Below are 21,061 nucleotides of genomic sequence, written 5' to 3' on the forward strand. Positions count from 1 at the left end.
AGTGCAAATATTTGCAAGTTTTAGAGAATCATTAATGAGAACAGATTAATTTGGTCACTCAGTGGGCAGCTTGTCTCAGTTGGTTTCCGTCATACTGCTGAACATGAAAAGTTGGATTGAATGGAACACAAAAGTAAAAATCCTTCATTTAGGCAGGAGTCAAAAAGTGAGCAATGTTTATTGTCATGCCCCTATTTTTGCCATATATATGTCGCACCAATGTATAAGTCACAGGATCTCCCAAACTAGTGCAAACAAAGAAGACAGCAAAACTTGAGGAGGTGATGGCAAGTGATTAAGCGTTGGGCTTGAGACCAGAGGATCCTCGGTTCAAATCCTAGCCTGACCGGAAAATCACTAAGGGCCCTTGGGCAAGGTCCTTAATCCCCTAGTTGGTCCCGGTGTGTAGTGGGCACCTTGTATGGCAGCAGCCTGACATCAGGGTGAATGTGAGGCATTGATGTGTAAAGCGCTTTGAGCGTCTGATGCAGATGGAAAAGCGCAATAGTAAATGCAGTCCATTTAACAAAACTTGGTACACACATACACACACACAGAAAACAATTATCCCCCAGGATGTTAGTAAAAAAGATCTATCTGCTTCAACAGGAACAAATGTATGATATATACAAACATTTTTCACCAATAAACTTTTTTTGTTAGTGGTTAGTGTTAGTGGAATTAAAGTTTACAGAACTATATTTAGAGGAAGCTAACTGGTCCATTAATGGTTTTCAGTGTTAGCTGGAAAGCTAATGTGTGAATAGAGGGTTTTCATGTGACGTATCGGTCATGTCATTTTGTGTCCTGTGGCCATTCTGGATTATGATGCGGTGGCCGCTGTGTTACGCAACGTGCATTTGGCGAACAATTGCAGAAGCTTTAACGTCAGTGTGAAGAAGCCTCACGGCACCGTGGCGCTGAGAGAGATCCGCCACTACCAGAAATCCACTGCTCCCAGAATTTTATTTTATTCGGCAATAAAATTATATAAGAATACATAAAAATACCACCGAGAATAACACAAGAACGCTTCCAATACGGATGCTTATTTGCATTGTGGTCCTCCAGCACCGAGGTGCTGATCCGCAAGCTGCCCTTCTAGCGCCTGGTGAGAGAAATCACTCAGGACTTCAAGACGACCTCCGCTTTCGGAGCTCCGCTGTGATGCTCTGCAGGAGGCCAGTGAGGCTGACCTGGTCCTCAGCTTCCTAGTTCACAATATTGCAGTGTGACACTGTCGGCCAGTTCGTTACAGCAACACTAAATTCACTATCTGGTATAAGATACGGATCCACTGAACCAACTGCTACACATCTATCATGATAAATAGCTTAACTCAAGGATTTAAAGCATCGTAATAACTGTACATTCTCTTCATTTTTCTATCACGCGCCAACCTCCTTGTAATCCAGAATGGAGACGGCACCTGTCCTGCAGAAATTCGGTCACGTGATTGAAAACCCTCTATAAGAAGGTTAGCTGAACTAAGTAGAGGTTAGCAGACTTAAGCCCTGTTTACACATAGACGGTAAGAGCTCCCAGAAGCGTCCCGGAAGAGTTTTTGGCCGTCTTAAGTATCACACGCTGTTGTTAACGCCGGCATTAGGGGGCGTGGCTTAGTTCCGGCTTTACCGGGAATCGTTGAAAAAATTATTCAACATGTTGAATAATTCCGGGAGCGCTTCCGGAGAATTTGCGTGATGACGGAGACAACGCGAACAACGGCGTTTGATACTTTTTAATCGCCATTTCATCCTGCCCCTTCCTGTAGTGCTGCAGTTTACACCACTGTAATTGGCGGCCGGCGTTGTATGCCTAACCAACGGCATGTAAAACGGCGATAGAGCCCACATCGGCGTCCTCAAAGGCGTTTTAACCGGCGACAGAGGAAGACAAAATGGCGGCGGTTGCGGACAGTACACCGTTCTAAACGCCACCTCCCGGTTAACGGCGTTCCAAACGGCCGATAGGTGGCGGTCAGTATAAAAACGCTAGCACGCTGCATGCAGGCCTCTCACTCGCGGCCAGCTCAAGATATTTTTGCAGAGAAGCTCCAGTATGCCTCCTTAAAGAAAATTGGCAGTGGCAAGGACTTACCAAGAGGTCTGGTTCAGAAGCAGAGGAGAGGCCTGTGGTGGAGACGAGCAACACGTTGAGGAGGGGAAAAGGAGAGGAAAAGAAAAGGCTGAGGATGAGCTCCCTCCCCCTGCAGTGACAGCTGCTTCAGCCTATTATACTGTGGGGGCGGTGCCTATATGCAAAAGTTCCTGGAGTAACGCAGGATTTGCCTGGTAAATCCGTGGTACACAGGGCATTATCGGCGGCAGCAGAACACCGCCGTTCTCACGCACGTCTTTAACCTGTGATTGTAAAGGATAGAACTGGGTATTAACGCCTGTTGCCTGACGTGTGCCGGACGCTACGGCGTCAAAATGCCGCTTTATTCGGCAGATTTAGCGGCGTTTTATCCGCGTATTTGCGGCTAGTACGGCGCTCAAAACGCTGGCGAAATGCCGCCCCTTTCCACCGCGAAAACAGCCGGAACTACCGCGAACTTCGGTCTACGTACTACCCGCCGACAAAACCGTCTATGTGTAACCTGGGCTTTAAAGTTAGTGGAACTAATTTTAGAGGAAGCTAATTGGTCCATTAATGGTTTTCAGTGTCAGCTGGAAAGTTAATGTGTGAATGAAAAGGTTATCTGAACTAAGTAACGATTAGCAGACTTAAAGTTAGGGGTGCTTAATTTAGAGGAAGCTAACTGATCCATTAATGGTTTTCAGTGTTAGCTGGAAAACTGATGTGTGAATGAAAAGGTTAGCTGAACTAAGTAACAATTAGCAGACTTAAAGTTAGTGGTGCTTAATTTAGAGGAAGCTAATTGATCCATTAGTGGTTTTCAGTGTTAGCTGGAAAGCTAATGTGTGAATGAAAAAGTTGGCTAATTAGCCATTAGCAAACTTGAAATTAGCAGTACAAAATTTAGAGGAAGCTAACTACTTCAGTGTTAGCTGGAAAAATTGAGCTGAGCTAATTAGCGCTTGGTGGATTAGGGTAACTGCCCACCACTGCATATTGGTAGAAGTGTTTTGCTTGGTCGGATGTCGGATGGCCTTCACCCTACTGGGGAAGGTGCCGCCATCTTGTCTGTGAACATAGATAGAGCTCTACAGGGACGGTAACGTTAGGATTTTACAGCAGGCCACGGAGCAGGTGATTAGAGACCCTACAAGGTTTATGACAAATGTGGATGTGGAATCTATTAGCTTAGTGGGAAAATTAGTGCAGAAAATCCACTATGGTGATAGTGCAGTTTATCTGACAGGGAGGGAAATTCAACAAGTTGAGTCTCTAGCCTGCTTCCGTAGACGTGTCCATAAAAATCTTAGAGGGATATGCTTTGCAAACTTAATATGAGCGAAGCGTCACGCAGTGGCGCAAAGCTCACTCATGGTACAGGTCGTCTTAAATAGGAAGTGCCTAATTTCAAATCCTTCCTGGATTGACAGACAAGAGTACATGGAATCTCGCAGGAACTCAGTGGCAAGCTCACACTCAAACAGGAAGTGTCAAAATTTCAGTCACAGTGAAACAGGACATGGCAAATGTTGAAATGTTTCACTGGACCCCCCTGAAATCTGATTGGACACAGATGATTGACATGTCATGGCACCACACATCTGGTTAAAAGACCTGCATTTTCAAATCAGTGAGTCACATTCACTGCTAGGTTCCTCCTGTGCAGGAGTTGGTGCTGTGTACCACAAATCGTTCGAATCCACCTTAGAAGAAAAATGTTTGTTTCAGATTTGAACTGAACACGTAGTTTGAACTATGGACGTCTAATCACACCAAACTTATATTGGTGAGTAAACGACCGTATTTTATGTCAGAAATGAGGTCCAGGTTGTTAAAAGCAGCATTTCTCCTTTAATTCGGGTTGCCCCTTGGGCACATATTGTGGCGTTTTGGGGTTACCTTTCACTGCTATGCTGATGATACTCAGTTATACATGCCAATAACTGCTGGTAATCTCATCCACATAAAATCCTTAGAAGATTGCCTTGCATCAGTGAAAAGCTGGATGTCTAGCAACTTCCTACTTTTAAACTCTGATGAGACTGAAATGATGGTTCTTGGCCCAGTGAGACATCGGCATCAATTTGACCAGTTAATGCTTAGTCTAGGCTCATGTGTCATGCATCACACTGACAAAGTGAGGAACCTTGGGGTAATTTTTTATCCTACATTGTCCTTTGACCTCCACATTAGAGATATTACGAAGACTGCTTTCTTCCACCTGCTAAATATAGTGAAGATTCGTCCCATCCTGTCTATGGCTGATGCTGAGACTCTGATCCATGTGTTTATCTCTTCTAGATTGAACTACTGCAATATTCTATTTTCTGGTTTACCGCAGTCCAGCATTAGGGGTCTCCATTTTGGTCATAATGCTACTGCACAAAGCAGAAGGTTTGACCACATTACACCCATTTTGGCATCTCTTCACTGGCTTCCTGTCCCAGATTCTAAGGTTCTGCCACTAGCCTATAAAATTATTCACGGAGTGGCACTTCCCTACCTAACTGACCTAATTAAACCTTACGTACCGCGCCGGGCTCTGCATTCTCAGTCCAGACTTAAGACACACTTATTTTCCCTTTCGTATGGCTAGCATACTGGCATCGTATGTTTCTATGCTTTTTACTCTTTTAATTCATTTCATATTAGTAAATGGAGCGTGCCACGGCCTCAACTTTATCTAAATTCTGGGTCTTTTAGTGAAGCTTAGGGCTAGTGGCCAGCGATCACCTTTGTATTTCTTCTTTTTTCTTGTTGTTTAATGGTGACAAATTACTCTGTATTTGTCTTTCAAATGCTTGATTCTGCTTTTTTCTTTTCTCTCTGTTTGAGATGCGGCTCCATCCAGAGATGGGTGTGGTATCTGTTCCAGAACCGTCCTGTGCATTTCCTGTATGTTCTGTATGTTTTGTGAATTGTTTTGTAATTTGTGTCTGTATCATGGCCCAAGCAGAGGGTCACCCCCTTTGAGTCTGGTCTATTTGAGGTTTTTTCCTCAGAGGGAGTTTTTCCTTACCACTGTTGCTCTGGGGGTTGGTAAGGTTAGACCTTACTTGTATGAAGGCAACCTTGTTGTGATATGGCGCTATATAAATGAAAATAAATTGAAATTGGTCAAGTTATTGGGTTGAGTTACTCATGCCTGTGATATCTCCTTGAATGAATGAATGTCACAAAAACAAATCTTCAACAACTATAATGGAGAAGCTCCACCATGTCTTTGCTAATGATCTGCTGGAAGACATGTTTTGTATTGTCAGGTTGGTTTCTTTTTAATCCTCTTGCTTGATTTTCAGGAATTAATCATGTCTCCTAAATGTCTTAGGTTCATTTTCATGCACCTCTCACTTCATCATTGCCTTCGCCTCAATCAGCGTCTCTAATCTTTGTGTTCCTTCAGGCATGCATTTTGGAATAAAGTGTCTGATCAGAGGTGCCTTATTAGTTGATTTATTTTTTAAGGGCAAAGATGGAAAGTTTTGACCATAACGTTGTCAAGTCAAGGTCACACACCAGGATGAGGATCGTAGTACCATTCCTGCCACAAGTAAACCTAAAAGCCTTCCTTGGTGCCATGGAAACACAGAATTCCTTGGCGTAATAAGGCTTCCAAATAGAGATGTCGGTTCAGCAACAGGGTTGCATGGTGGATTAGTGGTTAGCACTGTTGCCTCACAGGAAGAAGGTCATGGAATTGATTCCTGCCTGGTCCTTTTTGTGTGAAGTTTGCATGTTCTCAGCGTGCTCGCGTGGGATCTCTCCGGGTGCTCTGATTTCCTCCCACTTCCACATACTTTTAGGTTAAGTGGATTGGAAACTTTAAATTGAACCTGAGTTTGTGTGTCTATATGTGGCCCTGCGATAAACTGGCGTCCTGTCCAGGATGTATCCCACCCTAAATATTGACTAAACATCCCCCCCATCTGCAGAAATTACATCCAAAACTCATATGTTTTGTGGCTCACAAGGTGTCCAGTGTCACATTTTTCAATACATTTAAAACTTTCCCAATTGCTTACAGTTCAAAGCTTTCTCGATGTAGCTCAAGTGGATTCTCAACGTTTGACACATTATTGGCTACTTAATTCTGTATATTCACACATCATTCCTGAGCAGTGTCTCTCTCCCAATTTGATATCGTGTAGGTGTTGAGGGAGAAAATTTTTTTGCCTCCAGGAAATGAAGGTAAATTTGCATTTGAAAGGGGTAGATGTGCAAGCTAAGGGTATGTCAGATACCTCAGAGTTGTTCTCGAGTGTATTGCTGTCATTTGTTGCAGGATAATTGACATCATTCAGAGGGTTGCTGCCAGCATGTTGGAAGAGTTCTGTTTGCCTCAGATTACTGGAGAAATGTTTTGAAAATCAATTGCAGTCGAGGCTGGAGAAAGCTGGCTGCATATTGCCCTATGTGAATTAGAGTTGGATGGTTTTCATTTTGCTCGAGGTGGAATCCAGTGCAGCTCTGTGGTTGTTATTGTTGTTGTTGTGTCTGCTTGAGGTCTCTGTCACACCTTGACAATTTAGCAAGCGTGTGCCGACCGTATTAAAAACGCTGGCATACGCAGGTATACGTCTAATAAATTATGCAGCTGTCACCTTGATGATTTAGCCAGCGTATGCGGACAGCCCTGTTTCCACCGAGTGGTTTGGGTCGGTACTGCACATATGATATGTGTCGGAACAGTTAAGTCTGGCTTGGTTTGTGTTCCTACCACTGGCAGAACCCTTTTGTTTGAGAGGTGAAACACGTAAATATTGACGAGCGTGCCATCGAGCGCCCATACACTGTCATGTGGCCTCGCCTGCTTCACATGGAGGCAAAACAGAGTAATTTAGCATTATTTTATTTCATTGTATTTTTGTTTTGGTGGATCATGTTATTTATCTTCATTGCGTGAAGAATGCTGAAGAATCGACTGATGACGTGAATGTATGAGGCGCTGTGACTCTTTCAACTTTTAAAATAATTTAATTGTCTTGTTATGGTACAAAGCGCCGGCGTTCTCTGGTTCAGGCTGAGAAGCAGAAAATCCACCAAGGGACTTCTTTTAAAACGCTACGTTTCTTCAGCCACGACAAGGAATTAAAATATTTTCAGACTTCGTTTTACAAATTCAGGGCACGTTATGTGGATAAATTTTCATCAGGCTATGATGATGAATCCAACTGAAACAACATAACAGGTAAGGTTAAGATTTTAAGCCTTAAGCGTGGGGCTTGAGACCAGAGGATCCTCGGTTCAAATCCCAGGCTGACCGGAAAATCACTAAGGGCCCTTGGGTAAGGTCCTTAATCCCCTAGTTGCTCCTGGTGTGTAGTGGGCACCTTGCATGGCAGCAGCCTGATATCGGGGTGAATGTGAGTCATTGATATGTAAAACGCTTTGAGTGTCTGATGCAGATGGAAAAGTGCTATATAAATGCAGTCCATTTACCATTTATAGTTACTCCATGTGTGAATGGTTATAATATTGCATGAGGACTGCAGCTTTCTGTTGTTCAGCCAATCAGGGAGCAGCATCAATGGATGTATTTCGACTTATGAGTAGCTTATAAGAAACGTGTGTTAACAAAATGCATAACTTACCTACAACTTATGTTCCACGTATGTGGGGCGTATCGGTGCACGCCCAAAATTTCCGATGTACTCGCCTTATTACGACATATATCAGTGTGCTTCAATGTCCTTCAATGTGCTCTTAACTTAAACAAAACTTACCCATAACTTATCAGACATGCCCCCGCGTATGCCAGCATTTTTAATATGGTTGCTGGCTAAATTATCAAGGTGTGACAGAGGTGTTACATCCTGAATAAACATGACCTGTTTTGGGCATTATTCAGCTAACAAAGTTCATTTTTGCTGCAAGGCACTACTTAAAAGTACACCTTAGTGTGTGAAGATGCTTTGAAGGACTTCTCTACAACCGCTGGCCACCAGGCAGTGGTCCCCAAAGTTTCAAACCACAGCAGCCTTTCTTGTGACTTTTCAGACACAGCAAAAATGTTTTTGTTTTTTTTTCCTGAGCTTTAGCACTTCTGTGGTAGCAGCCTGGTTTTTTTGCACCACTTTTGCTGGTGTTTTGCCTTTCAGTTTGGAGCACATTACTCTCCACATTTCTCTTTAAGTCTTACAAATGTTTTTGTCCTCTAGCAAACACATAGCACACAATGTAAATGAAAAGTCTTCATAGATTTCTTTTTAATTATGCTTCTTAAATCCATCAATGTGATTTTCAGTGTTGTATTCAAGTTCACCTCCTCCAAGGCCAAGTCCGAGTCACAACAACTGGAGACCAAGGCAAAGTTTGAGTCTATTGTAGTTGCTGTGGCCCGATCCCATAGACTCATTCATAATTTCAAGCCATAACCGACTGAGTTGGACGTGGCCTTACCTTTAGCGTGCTTTCATAATGTAGTGTGTTGGGATCACACTCATTAATACGTTACCCAGGTGAAGGAATATAACATTGCTTGGGTAGTGACAAGACTGTCTCTGAAGATTTGGACACGTTGGTACTTGTAGATGCAGCGTAACGTGTCCATGTGTGCGTGTAGTACAGTGGTAACTTAAAAACAATGCATTCAACCATTGCACTCATAGACCAGCGTATGTGTAAAGTCACTGTTACAGGTGTTTTTTTGTTTGGTGGGGAGAAAGCAGTGCAAAAATATAGCTAAAACTGAGTGACCTTGAACTGGCCTCAGCTTATTCTTCAAGAGCGGACAATGCCAAGGCCAAGACTGAATCATTACATAGCGAGGACAAAGCATCAAAGAATCTGCCTCCAGTCCAGCCTCAATACCTCCAGCACTGATGATTATAATAAGTTGAATGTTATAGGCAGTGGTGGGCACAGATAACCAAAAAATTAACTTCGATAACAGATAATCAGATAACTGAAAAGTTATCTTTGATAAAGATAAACCACCCAAAAATGTGTAGAAAGTTACAGATAAATAACCTATAAATTCCAGTATTGTCTCTGGTACATTTGTAACTATTAACAAGCTGAATTTGAGTTTTAACACCACGATCGCTTTTGGAAGCATCAAAAGCGACAAAAGACCCAAACAATGAGCCTGCACTTCTATGTTTAAACATACTGCCCCTGCTGGAAGCTACACGATTACAGCACAGAAGCACCCTGAGAGCAGCCACAAAGCCAACTCTCTATCAATCACAATGCTCCGGTCAGGCAGAGGTCTTGAAAATTAAAGTCATGCTGACTTATGGTTTTGTGTGAATACTGATAGAATAACTCCATTAATGTCAATTCTGTCATTTGTACAAAGTTAAAATATAACATATATCTTTTAATTTTGAATAATGCACTAATTCTGAGGTTTTGTAACAAACAGACAGATTGCAAAGGATTCTGGGTAAACGTGCCTCTGCTAAACACTGATTGGTTCAGTCATTCATTATGTAAACCAACACATTAATGTGACGTGTGTCGTGTGTTGGTGTTTACAGATAAATGTGCTTTTGTAAAATATTCCATTTTTTATTTGTAAAAACAGGCATTTTTACGGAACCCTGAAGTGTCATCGCAAAATGTTTTGCATGTGGAGAGAATGTGCGCACATTTTATTAGTGCCGTGTGCACGTTTTATGATGTTGTAAAACATGCACTCAATATTGTCTTGACACATAAATGTTGGCTTTACACTGTACGAGTTTTGGCCCTTTTTCAGATGATTTTTCATTTGTGCAAGAATTTTTTGGACCGAGTTTCAGGTTAATCGCTCGTCCTGCATCGTGTAGTGTACATGGAGTAACAAGCTGCGTTCAACATCTCACGACCACCTCCTGATCGCTGATCGTATGGTCGAATGAAAATCAAACCTGTTTGATATTATTCTGGTCAGCCGTCGTGAGTGTATCCTGCTGCTGAAGAGCTACAAGCATCCAACCGCTCGCACGGTGCATGTGCAAACACCGCAGAGCTGTCTTGTAATGTTTTTTTTGTTGTTGTTGTCTTGTTTTGTTTTTAAACTTAATTTGTAAAAAAAAAAAACTGCCATCTACTGGTGCCCGGATGCTTAGTATTTAGGACGAATACTGCCATGAACACTACTGGCCAGTACATGGCAGTAGAGGCCTTGAAAACTTGCCAAAACAAAATTCCAGATAATCTGTGTCTGCTACATTTAAGATGCGTGGAATTTAACAAACGCAAATACAATAACGTCTATAAACCCAGAGAATGTATTCACAAGTGTTTTAGGCACTAGAGTTTAATGCTGCTGTCCGAGGAGCCTGAACAGAGTGTCTGAAATGCATTTGTCCTGTCATGAACGTACTGAGATTACCCTATCCTACCCATAATGCACTGCTGGGCACAGCATGTGCTCACAAAACCTTAAAAATTAGCATATTACTTTAAAACTAAAACATATATCTGACATTTTCACTTTATAAAACTTCAGACATGACAGTAATTTTAAATAACTTGTCCAAAATTAGCTTGGTTAAAATTTGAACCATAAGTTAAAAATGTATGCCTCTGGCTGACTTGGGTGATATTGCCAGCGTATCAGTATGGTATTAAAGAATTTTTTTTTTTTTTTTTTTAGTTCTCCTTTGCCTGCAGAGGATAGAGTGGTTTCTCCTGAAAGCAGTTCTCTTCTGTTTGCGGAGGGTAGAACTATACATCTTAGGAAACTTTTAACAGGTAGATGTCAACTGAGTTTAAATTTTAAAAATGTTTGCCGTTGTTCAGCTTTGTTTACTACATTATCAGTCTAAAAGTTATCGGAAGACAATTTATCGGAAGATAATTAGTCCGATAATGTTTTTTAAAGTTATCTAAAAAGATAATCCGATAATGAAAACATTATCTTCGATAATTATCTGTTATCGGATTATCGGAAGTGTGCCCACCACTGGTTATAGGCAAAAAACACATCTTTGGGGACTCATGAGACCGGTTTAATTATTTCAATATTTGTCGATATTTCCCAACACAGACTTTGTTTTTGGGTTTTCCTACTTCTGATCACTTTTCAGAGTCAGTTCATTAATTTGGGTGACTAATTAACATCTTTCCCTTGATTCTGTTCTTTGTTTTGTTTTGGGGTTTTTTCCCCATTCTGAACATAAAACACAAGTACAGCTCCCTTCCTTCTACCTGAACGCTTCTTTGTCCACCGCTGATATGGTCTGTCTGGTGCAGTTTTTGTTTCCAGCATCAGTGGGTTTTGTTCGTGGTTAGAAGATACTGTGTACCACAAGTCATGTTTCCAAAAATAATGAACACCACTTTTTTTGTTGTTGTTTTTGTTTTGTTTTTCAGGAGCATCATAGAGCATATTTGTGAAACAAATAAATAAAACATTTTTTGAAGTGCTGCCTGTCAATGTCTGCAACAACCTCAACCTCAACTTTGCTGCAAAAAAAAGTATAAAAAAAGTTTGTGTACCAGTTTTGTTTATCGCTGCATCTCCTGGAAATTATAAAATCCGAAGTGATTCCATAGTTTAGATTTCAAACACGTTTGGTCGTTCTGTTACCATTTATTAGAACCCCCCCCAGTGAAGGTGATGTCACATACGAGGTCTATTAGAAAAGTATCCGACCGTATTATTTTTTTCAAAACCATATGGATTTGAATCACGTGTGATTACATTCAGACATGCTTGAACCCTCGTGGGCATGCGAGAGGTTTTTTCAGCCTGTCGGTTACGTCATTCACCTGTGGGCAGTCTTTGAGTGAGGAGTGGCCCATCCTCGTCGTTTTTTTCATTGTTTAGGAATGGCTCAGAGACTGCTGCTTTGTTTGATCAAAACTTTTTCAAAACTGTAAGGCACAACTGAGTGGACACCATTTGATAAATTCAGCTGGTTTTCGGTAAAAATTTTAACGGCTGATGAGAGATTTTGGTCTGGTAGTGTCGCTTTAAGGACGACCCACGGCGCCTGACGGCGATCTGCGCTTCGAGGCGGCAGCGTCTCGCAGTTTCAAGTTGAAAACTTTCACATTTCAGGCTCTGTTGACCCAGTAAGTCGTCAGAGAACAGAGAACTTTCAGAAGAAGTCGGCATGAGGAGTTTATTCGGACATTCCATTGTTAACGGACATTTTGTAATGAAAGAACGTGCGGGCAGAGTCGCATGTCGGGCCGGACCCGACGGCGGGGGGTCGTGACAGGAAAAACACCTCCATTGGAAACCTTAACGGGCAAGTTGGAACATGCCTAAGCTGTTAAACAATTTCTCAGTTACTCACTTGTTGAAAGCCATCAAAAGCCGCCTGAATTTTACAAATGGTTTTCAACACGGAGGTGTTTTTCCTGTCACGGCGCACACAGATTTGCCGAGTCATCACGGAAACTCTGCGAATTTGCATGCACGTCTTTCATTAAAAAATGTCCTTAAACAGTGGAATTGATTTTCATATCATAATAAAAATATTATGATCTTGTCAGTCTTGATTTTCATATAATAATCAAAATATTGTGATATTGACAGTATCTTAATTGATTTTCATATCATAATAAAACTATTGTGATATAAGTATCTTCATTAATTTTCATATAATAGAAATGGGGTTCGACATTGCCCTTTGCTCGCTGGCCTGGCGGCAATTTGGCCCACAGTCGGGCCACTGTTGCCAGTACAATTTATAACCACTACAAATATTTGCAAAATTCTATTTGTTTTACCATTAATTCCAACGGCAAAATTGAAAATCAAAATTCAGCGAGTCCGCTATGTTTGTTTTTATCTTGCACCACACTCCCACAGAGTCTCACACAAAATGAGATTTCAGGTCAAAGAAATGTATGTTGTCCATGCGTGGAGTGTGCAGTCTGAATTTTGTTCAGTGTAATTTCCCACACTTTTTTCCTCCCCTCCCTCATCTCTACAGTCTTATTAACATAGCATACGTCACAATCCATTAGTGCTGCACACCCAGTCGGTGGCAGTAATGCACCATGTTGGTTTGCAAACCGCCAATAAACTCGAAAGTAGAAGAAGAAGAAGAAGAAGAAGAAGAAGTGGAGTGTGCATTCAGCCTTTTCCGTTACTGATCTTTGGAAATCTTCGTGAGCATCTTTAAGTTCTTGGTGCGGGAAGCTGCAGGAAATGAAGACGACAGACAAAACAGAACTTTTTGAATAAATGAAACGCTAATATGTTTAAATTACAACTAGGGATGTCCCGATCAGGTTTTTTTTGGCCCCGATCCGATTCCGAGTCGTCTGATTTTGAGTATCTGTCGATACCGAGTCCCGATCTGATACTTTAAAAAACTGAATGAACAAATGCTACATATATAATATTTTCATTTTAATCACCTTATTTTATTATTTATCACTTAAACAGTGCACTTCTCGAGGTCGCTTGAACAATCAAGTAATTATCTACCAGACCTAAAAAATGTACAAATTTCCATGTTATTTTATTTGTCTAAAATAAATGTCCAAGGTTCCCTTATGTTAAACAAAAAATTATCTAATCTGAAATAACAGGTGGTTTTAATTTACAGATGAAAGGTTTCTAAAGAACCATTTATTGATTTAGCTAATTTAATTACAAGTGTTCTAAACTTTTTTTAAACAGTAATCAGAAATTTTGAGGTAACAAACAACAACAAAAACATTTCCAAGGATTTTTCTTCAGAAAACTGCTCTATAACTGAGCAGTCCTGTGACATGTTTCTGTTTTGTACAGATCAGTGGTTTCTGCACCGATCTGTTTTGTACAGAGCAGTGGTTTCTGCCACTAGTCTTCCATGTTTTGGCCCGACGCGTCGTTCCTATTGGACAGCACGAAGTTACGTCACAGCTCAGAGCGTCAAAAGTTGGATTGGGTTGAACTTATGTTTTTTCTTTTATTCAGTAAAAAAAAAGATTGGGTTGAACTTTAACCGCATCAGCCTGCCAACAAGCGGCAATGTGCGCTCCCGTCAGAAGCATCACTTTAGCTCAGCTTTTGACGCAACGCTTCTGATGCCTCAAAAAAGCAATGCGTCTCATTGAAAATAATGCTTTTTAGACCGATTCTTGATGCCTCTGACGCTTTCCGACGCGTGAAAGGCCCAAAATAATCAAATGATCAAAATAATGAGGATGAAATCTATATCGGATTCCTGATCGGGATGCAACGTCCGATTTTGATCAAGTCTGAAAGCACGTGATCGGATTGGGACATCCCTAATTACAACCACCCAAATATGGCCAACAGCCAGAAAAACAGTCAGTTCCAACTTAAAAATGTATTCACAACACTTAAATGGCAAGTAAAATGTAAAATAACTTAAATTAGTAAGTGCATGCAAGGTCAGTTCCAACTTAAAAATTCATGAAGATTTGACACAAAAATAACAGGTTAAATAGTAACAATTTAACACTTTTAATGTTATTCTGCACAAGTGTCATTGACATGCTCAACAATGAATAACATGAAAATAAGTAACACAAAAAGTATGTACAAAGTAAGTTCAAACATAAAGCATAAACATGTTCAAACAACACTGTAAGCTAGTGGCAATTTTGTGCAGTCTTAGTGTTCATTAATTTCAGCTTTAGAATGCACCAAAATGCACGAAATTGCATCTAAATTTAAACATTTTGGCAGTTTTAGTTCGCATTGCATGCATACACTTAGGCCAGTAGAATTTTGGTGGGGCTGGTAACTTCTCAAAGCTATCATATTGTCAGTGTCTTTATTATTTTCATATTATAATAAATATTTCATGGTATTGTCAGTATCTATTTTCGTTAGTTTCTACTCATTAATCCAGTCTGTCCATAACGTCTGCATGTTGGCAGTGTTCCAGTGGCTTTTCTGGTTGAATTTGTTCTTGTTCTTGCACAGATTTTGCTTCTTTTTGATGCCCTGCCGTCATACAGTGAAAGATCCCCCAGATTGTTTTTGTGGTCACAGCCGAGGAGGAGCCACACTTTAGACTAACAGTCTCAACTTGTAGATCACACATTTTATATATAGATATGATATGATATTGTTGGGCCGATGGAGTAATTTAACTTCATCAATTTCTCTTTAGAAAGCAAAAACGTTTTAGTTAGATTTTCCTCTTAACGGGCTTGTCTGGTCTATTACACCATTTAAAGCACATTGACATCTTTATTCATGCTGCACACAGTCCCCCTTTTTCATCCCTGTTTTTAATTTTTCTAGCAACATTTTATGAACTGTTTTTTAATTTAATGTATTTTGGCCCAATCTGCGGACTGTATGATCACATGGAGGATTGATGTGACGAGGCTGCTGCAGGGCATTTCTCTGTGATTATTTGTGTTTTTTGGTGGCGCTGCTCCCATTGCGGGCCGAGCGCACATCCCCAGAGAGGGATGGCATTTCTTTGACGCTGCCTTTTGTGTGGGTGGGGGTTCCCAGGAGAAGCTAGTTTTACTTGGCACTGTCCACTTTCAAAAAGAAGTTCCTTGGGGGAAGAAGTTGAGAGCATCAGGAGCGCTGACATCACCCTCTGCTTGAAAGGAGCTTTGAATTTAATCTCAGACTGTCGGGACCTTGAAGGGAAGCTCGGGTTCCCACTTTCACTATATTCTAATCACCGCTGCTTGCAATCTCATGCTCCACTGAGTCGTAGTAACCCATACATTCGGTGCCGTCTCCTCGTGGGTACAGTACACAGAAAGCTAACAGTCGTCTATTTCACCCTCAATGCTGATTTTTTTTTTCTTTCTTTTTTTATGCTGAACCCTGGCCAAAATATTATTATACTCACTGTGTATGCATAGTGATGTGAACTCTGGAAATGTCAGCAACGAGGTTGCAGCAAAGTCCCAATTTTCTTCCTCTCTGCATCTGTTGGCAGGTCTGAGTTCTGCTCACCTTATCAAATAAATTGGACAGTGGCTATTTCCCCAATTGCCTCCTCAGGAAGGTTGTGGCTCACCCAAGGGTTCTCTGCTCAAACCTCTAGCTGATGGGAAAACTACTTAGAATAATTGTTCTCCAAAAGGACGGCTTTCCAGCCAACGCTGTCGCCTTCACGCCGCTGTACGTACGAGGTCTGTCCATAAAGTATAGGTCCTTTTAATTTTTTTTCAAAAACTATATGGATTTCATTCATATGTTTTAACGTCAGACATGCTTGAACCCTTGTGCGCATGCGTGAGTTTTTCCACGCCTGTCGGTGACGTCATTCGCCTGTGAGCACTCCTTGTGGGAGGAGTCGTCCAGCCCCTCATCGGAATTCCTTTGTCTGAGAAGTTGCTGAGAGACTGGCGCTTTGTTTGATCAAAATTTTTTCTAAACCTGTGAGACACATCGAAGTGGACACGGTTCGAAAAATTAAGCTGGTTTTCAGTGAAAATTTTAACGTCTGATGAGAGATTTTGAGGTGATACTGTCGCTTTAAGGACTTCCCACGGTGCGAGACGTCGCGCAGCGCTCTCAGGCGCCGTCGTCAGCCTGTTTCAAGCTGAAAACCTCCACATTTCAGGCTCTATTGATCCAGGACGTTGTGAGAGAACAGAGAAGTTTCAGAAGAAGTCGGTTTTCAGCATTTTATCCGGATATTCCACTGTTAAAGGAGATTTTTTTTAATGAAAGACGTGCGGGCGGATTGCAGCGTCGGCTCGCAGCCGCCGCGACGCTCCGCCACAGGAAAAACACCTCTGTTGGAAGCCTTAAGGACAAGTTGGAACATGTCCAGCTGTTAAACAATTTCTCATATACTCACTCCACTGAAAGCCATCAAAAGCCGCCTGAATTTTACAAATGGTTATCAACACGGAGGTGTTTTTCCTGTGCCGCCGCACTGCGGCGGCTGCATCCCGACGTGCGGACCTGTCCGCACGTCTTTCATTCAAAAAAATCTCCTTAACAGTGGAATATCCGGATAAAATGCTGAAACTGACTTCTTCTGAAACGTCTCTGTTCTCTCATGACGTCCTGGATCAATAGAGCCTGAAATGTGGAGGTTTTCAGCTTGAAACAGGCTGATGATGGCGCCTGAGAGCGCTGCGCGACGTCTCGCACCGTGGGAAGTCCTTAAAGCGACAGTATCACCTCAAAATCTCTCATCAGCCGTTAAAATTTTCATTGAAAACCAGCTTAATTTTTCGAACCGTGTCCACTTCGATGTGTCTCACAGGTTTAGAAAAAATTTTGATCAAACAAAGCGCCAGTCTCTCAGCAACTTCTCAGACAAAGGAATTCCGACGAGGGGCTGGACGACTCCTCCCACAAGGAGTGCTCACAGGCGAATGACGTCACCGACAGGCGTGGAAAAACTCACGCATGCGCACGAGGGTTCAAGCATGTCTGACGTAAAAACATATGAATGAAATCCATATAGTTTTTGAAAAAAAATAAAAAGGACCTATACTTTATGGACAGACCTCGTACATCTGAGATCCGTAGATGGACGCTCAGAAACCGACAGGCTTCTTTACCTTATTGTTACCAAAAGGAAATTCAGTTTTTGCAGCCAGAGGATAATATTTAGAGAGGCAAGTAGAAGACCACTCAAGAGTGCAAATGTAAAGTCAACAAAGTTTTTTAACATTTCCAGTTTTGGCTTGCGCTTTAAATTCATTATTCCTGAACCAGTTAGATCCAGATCAAATAGTGCTTAATAATGCTCCATGTAATTCTGTGTGACATTATAATATTTATCTTTCAGGCATTTGAAAAATGTCTGTTGATATTGGTTATGTTTAACTGTAATATCTTGCTAATACCACCGTTAACAAGCTAGGCTATGCTTTGCACATCGTTGAGCCTAAGTGGAGCTAGCAAACTTTTTTCCAGCATTATTTCTTTTTGCATGTTTGAATATCAATCAAACGTTGGTTAATTTTAATGCCTCATACTGACATAAAGTAAATAACACAATATTTACCTGGAAACAGGTAACACGGAGACCACACCCACATTTTCATTTAATCACCTGCGGGTGGTAAATCTTTGTCCGCCGTTCATGGATGTACACGCTTTTCAGAGGAAGGCAGGAATTGACCTCAGCACCAAGTTACTACATACCAAAAATTGTATTTCAATTTGTGTTTACAGAATGAAAAAAAAAATCAAGGAACATAAAAAATATAAAGTTGTGTCATTTTGGTTTTTGAACAGGTTCAAAGTCGAGTCAAGTCTGGGAGCATGTGGTGGTGCTGCGCTTTGCCGCATCCACAACACCACAGAACCACCTTGGGTCCTGGATGGCAACGATCCAGGCAGACAGCTGGTCCACTCCCACTTCTCTAAAATAATCATCTGTCTGCCGCAGTCAGGTGAAACGTGGGCGTCCCCTTGGGCTTCTCCAGCTACTGGGGTCCTCAACACTCAGGTTCATGCATGCTGGATCATGACCAGGGGTTGTTCACTGCACAGTGGTGCCCAAACCTGAGGCGGCTCATGCAGGTGGCCACCTGGAACATCCTTTCACTCAGTAAGGATGACCATCTTCCAGGTTCAGAGACATTATTATGATTATTATCATTATTGACTGTTTTGTTTTTAAAAAAAAGACTTTTGTAACAATTATATCATTATGCCTGGTTCACACAGCATGATTTTAAAATTGTCTGTAGGTTTCCAATACCTGAGAGACCACACACATGGAGATTAAAAAAAAAAAAAAAAAAATCATAGATCTGACAGTTTTGGTGGTGCAGTGTGTGGTGTGCAGCCACACGGTAAAGATAACACACCACACACAAACAGATTTCACACACCAACATTCACAAGTCAGACAGGGAATCTCACAAAATATCTCGAGATTAAACGTGACTTTGGAGTAAACAAACATGGTGGACAGGGAAGATGTAACGAAGATAGTTTGTGGACTATTTCTAACAGAAAAAAGGATACAAAAAGAAGAAGAAGCGCGACCACCGGACTTTCTGGTGCTTCATAACAGCCGTTTTGATTTTGGATTCCGCTCCGTGCGTCCGGCACCCTGCTTTCTGATTGGCAACATGTCACATTCAGCAGGCTATGTGTTCGTTTGTGGTCGGGGGACACCACACACACTGGCATATCGGGACAAGACAATCCAACATGTTGAATATCCACGATTTGCAATCTGAGCGGGTCCCGACGTCCTTCCGGGCAGACTAGAGCGCTCTTAACACACGACACATGGCAGGAATATCTGATAAGATTATCTTTACAGCCATCATGATAGCTGGTGCGTCGGAAGGGGAAATCGGGTCTGAAATCGGCATGATTATCTTGCTGTGTGAAAAAGTAGTATAGTATAAATAACATATATAAAAAAATTCCTTTATGACATTACAAAGCTAAAAGTGAGAAATTATATCAGTTTTCTGATTTCACCGTTCTTTACTTTTATGCATGGGCAAATTAAACAAGGAATTTGCAGATTTTATATTTATTCTATTTCTGATATTTTATGAGCACAGCGTGCAGTTGAGTCATAGCAGTACACATGGACAAACCTGTCAGTTGTCCCCTGCAGCCTGGCAGCTTAAAGACGTCTGCCCGGTTGTTGGTAACAGTGTGTTTGTGTTCATCTGCTGAGAACACAAAGTGTGCAAATACACATTTTCCCCGCAAATTAGAGGCTGAAAATCAGTGATGACAAATGCAGCAAATTGTTGCCCAAACTGCCTGTGGCCCTTAAGAGCAGATTGCAAACAACAGCTTGGAATTGCCGGAGGCAAACTGTGTTAAAGTCGTCAGAGCTTTTTAAGGGCAAACAGCAAAAAACCTGCAGCATCCTTTTTATCTGTCGCGGAAACAAACAGTTTAGCAGACGCTCGCTGTTTGGGGGCCTATAATTGAGTTTTGCAGGAAGGCATTTGAATCCGGTTGAAGCAGGTAGGAATACGTGCCTGACCTCGGCATTCTTTGAAGAAAGACGTGAGCATTTTAAAATGCTCTGATTACGATGTCTGCAGCAGACTGGATTCTGGATGGAGAGTTCTGACTTCATCATCAAGTTTCCTTAAAGGAGTTTTTGTGATTCTGTTGTTGAATAAAGGTTTTTAAATTCTTTAATGGGATGGTGCCACATTCTCGCTAAGTCACTGGTTGAGATTATGCACGGCCTGAATGGGTGTGTGGGGTGTTCATTCTGAAATGGTTCAATCCTCTACAATAGGACTGTCCCTGTTGAATTGTCTCTGCTGTTGTACATAACGTGCTTATTATTGTCTCTCAACTGCACAGTTTCTCTTGCAGTTGCTCCAAACAAGTCATTAACAGAAAACGTTTCACTTTATTGAGTATCAAAGTTTTCTGGAGAAATCAGACGCCTCGTTTGGCCCACTGGTCGGGTTCGGTCCTCCCGCGAGGGCCACTTCAACTGTTACACAATTAAAAAGAAAAAAAGCTTTTATGTTGCTGTTCCATGAAAGTAGCTTTGCATCTGATATAATGGATGTGTTTAAGTGTTTACTGCTGAGTAGCTCCTGCAATGATTGGCTACGAGTATCAACATATCCTGGACGCGACAGCATGTGGAGACAATCACACCACTGGGAAAACAGGCATCACACAGCAACCACCTCCACCTTCAGCCCAGCAGTAAACATCTGTAATTTGCAAAGTAACTTTGGCTTTTGTCCTTCTGAGCCCAACATCTGTTGGGTTCTGGGAATAACGTGTGTAAGTTGGCAAACAGTCAAGCATGTGTAGAATAGATTCTTGTGCCCGCAAGCGATTCAACCAGGAATCATAAGAGGTTACTCTGCTCACAACCAAATTTTGGTATTAAAAATATCTTCAGTGTCCAAGGGCTCTGACCTTCTAACCTCTGAATGAGTAGGCTTTGATGCTAACTTGGCCCAAACATATCCTGAAAGCTTCAGCTTAATGGAAAAAAAAAATGTGCGGACAGCAACGTACGGGTGGACAGAAGGACAGGCAGATGGCAAACAAGATGACATCAGCACTGCAGCTTTGGTGGGCTGAGGGTTCAAAAACAGGGCTTCTATAGATATCTTGTTTAGAACCTGTGTTCAGAGTTGCATGTCGATGTCTGAGAAGTTTCATAAAGAGCAGTAT

The 21,061-nt window shown here is 41.6% G+C and overlaps 1 protein-coding gene and 1 long non-coding RNA gene across 3 annotated transcripts in view; both read left to right on the forward strand.

The window, feature by feature from the left end:
* tmem132e (transmembrane protein 132E) overlaps nucleotides 1-21,061 on the forward strand; it is a 1,128,337-nt gene that overhangs the window by 878,690 nt on the left and 228,586 nt on the right. The gene's annotated exons all lie outside the window — the stretch shown is intronic.
* On the forward strand, nucleotides 681-10,940 carry LOC117516866. The gene is made up of 3 exons (XR_004562557.1): nucleotides 681-737; nucleotides 9,664-9,666; nucleotides 10,895-10,940. It is a non-coding gene; the product is annotated as an uncharacterized LOC117516866 (long non-coding RNA).

This window comes from Thalassophryne amazonica, chromosome 9 (genome assembly GCF_902500255.1).
Source record: "Thalassophryne amazonica chromosome 9, fThaAma1.1, whole genome shotgun sequence".
Taxonomy (NCBI): domain Eukaryota; kingdom Metazoa; phylum Chordata; class Actinopteri; order Batrachoidiformes; family Batrachoididae; genus Thalassophryne; species Thalassophryne amazonica.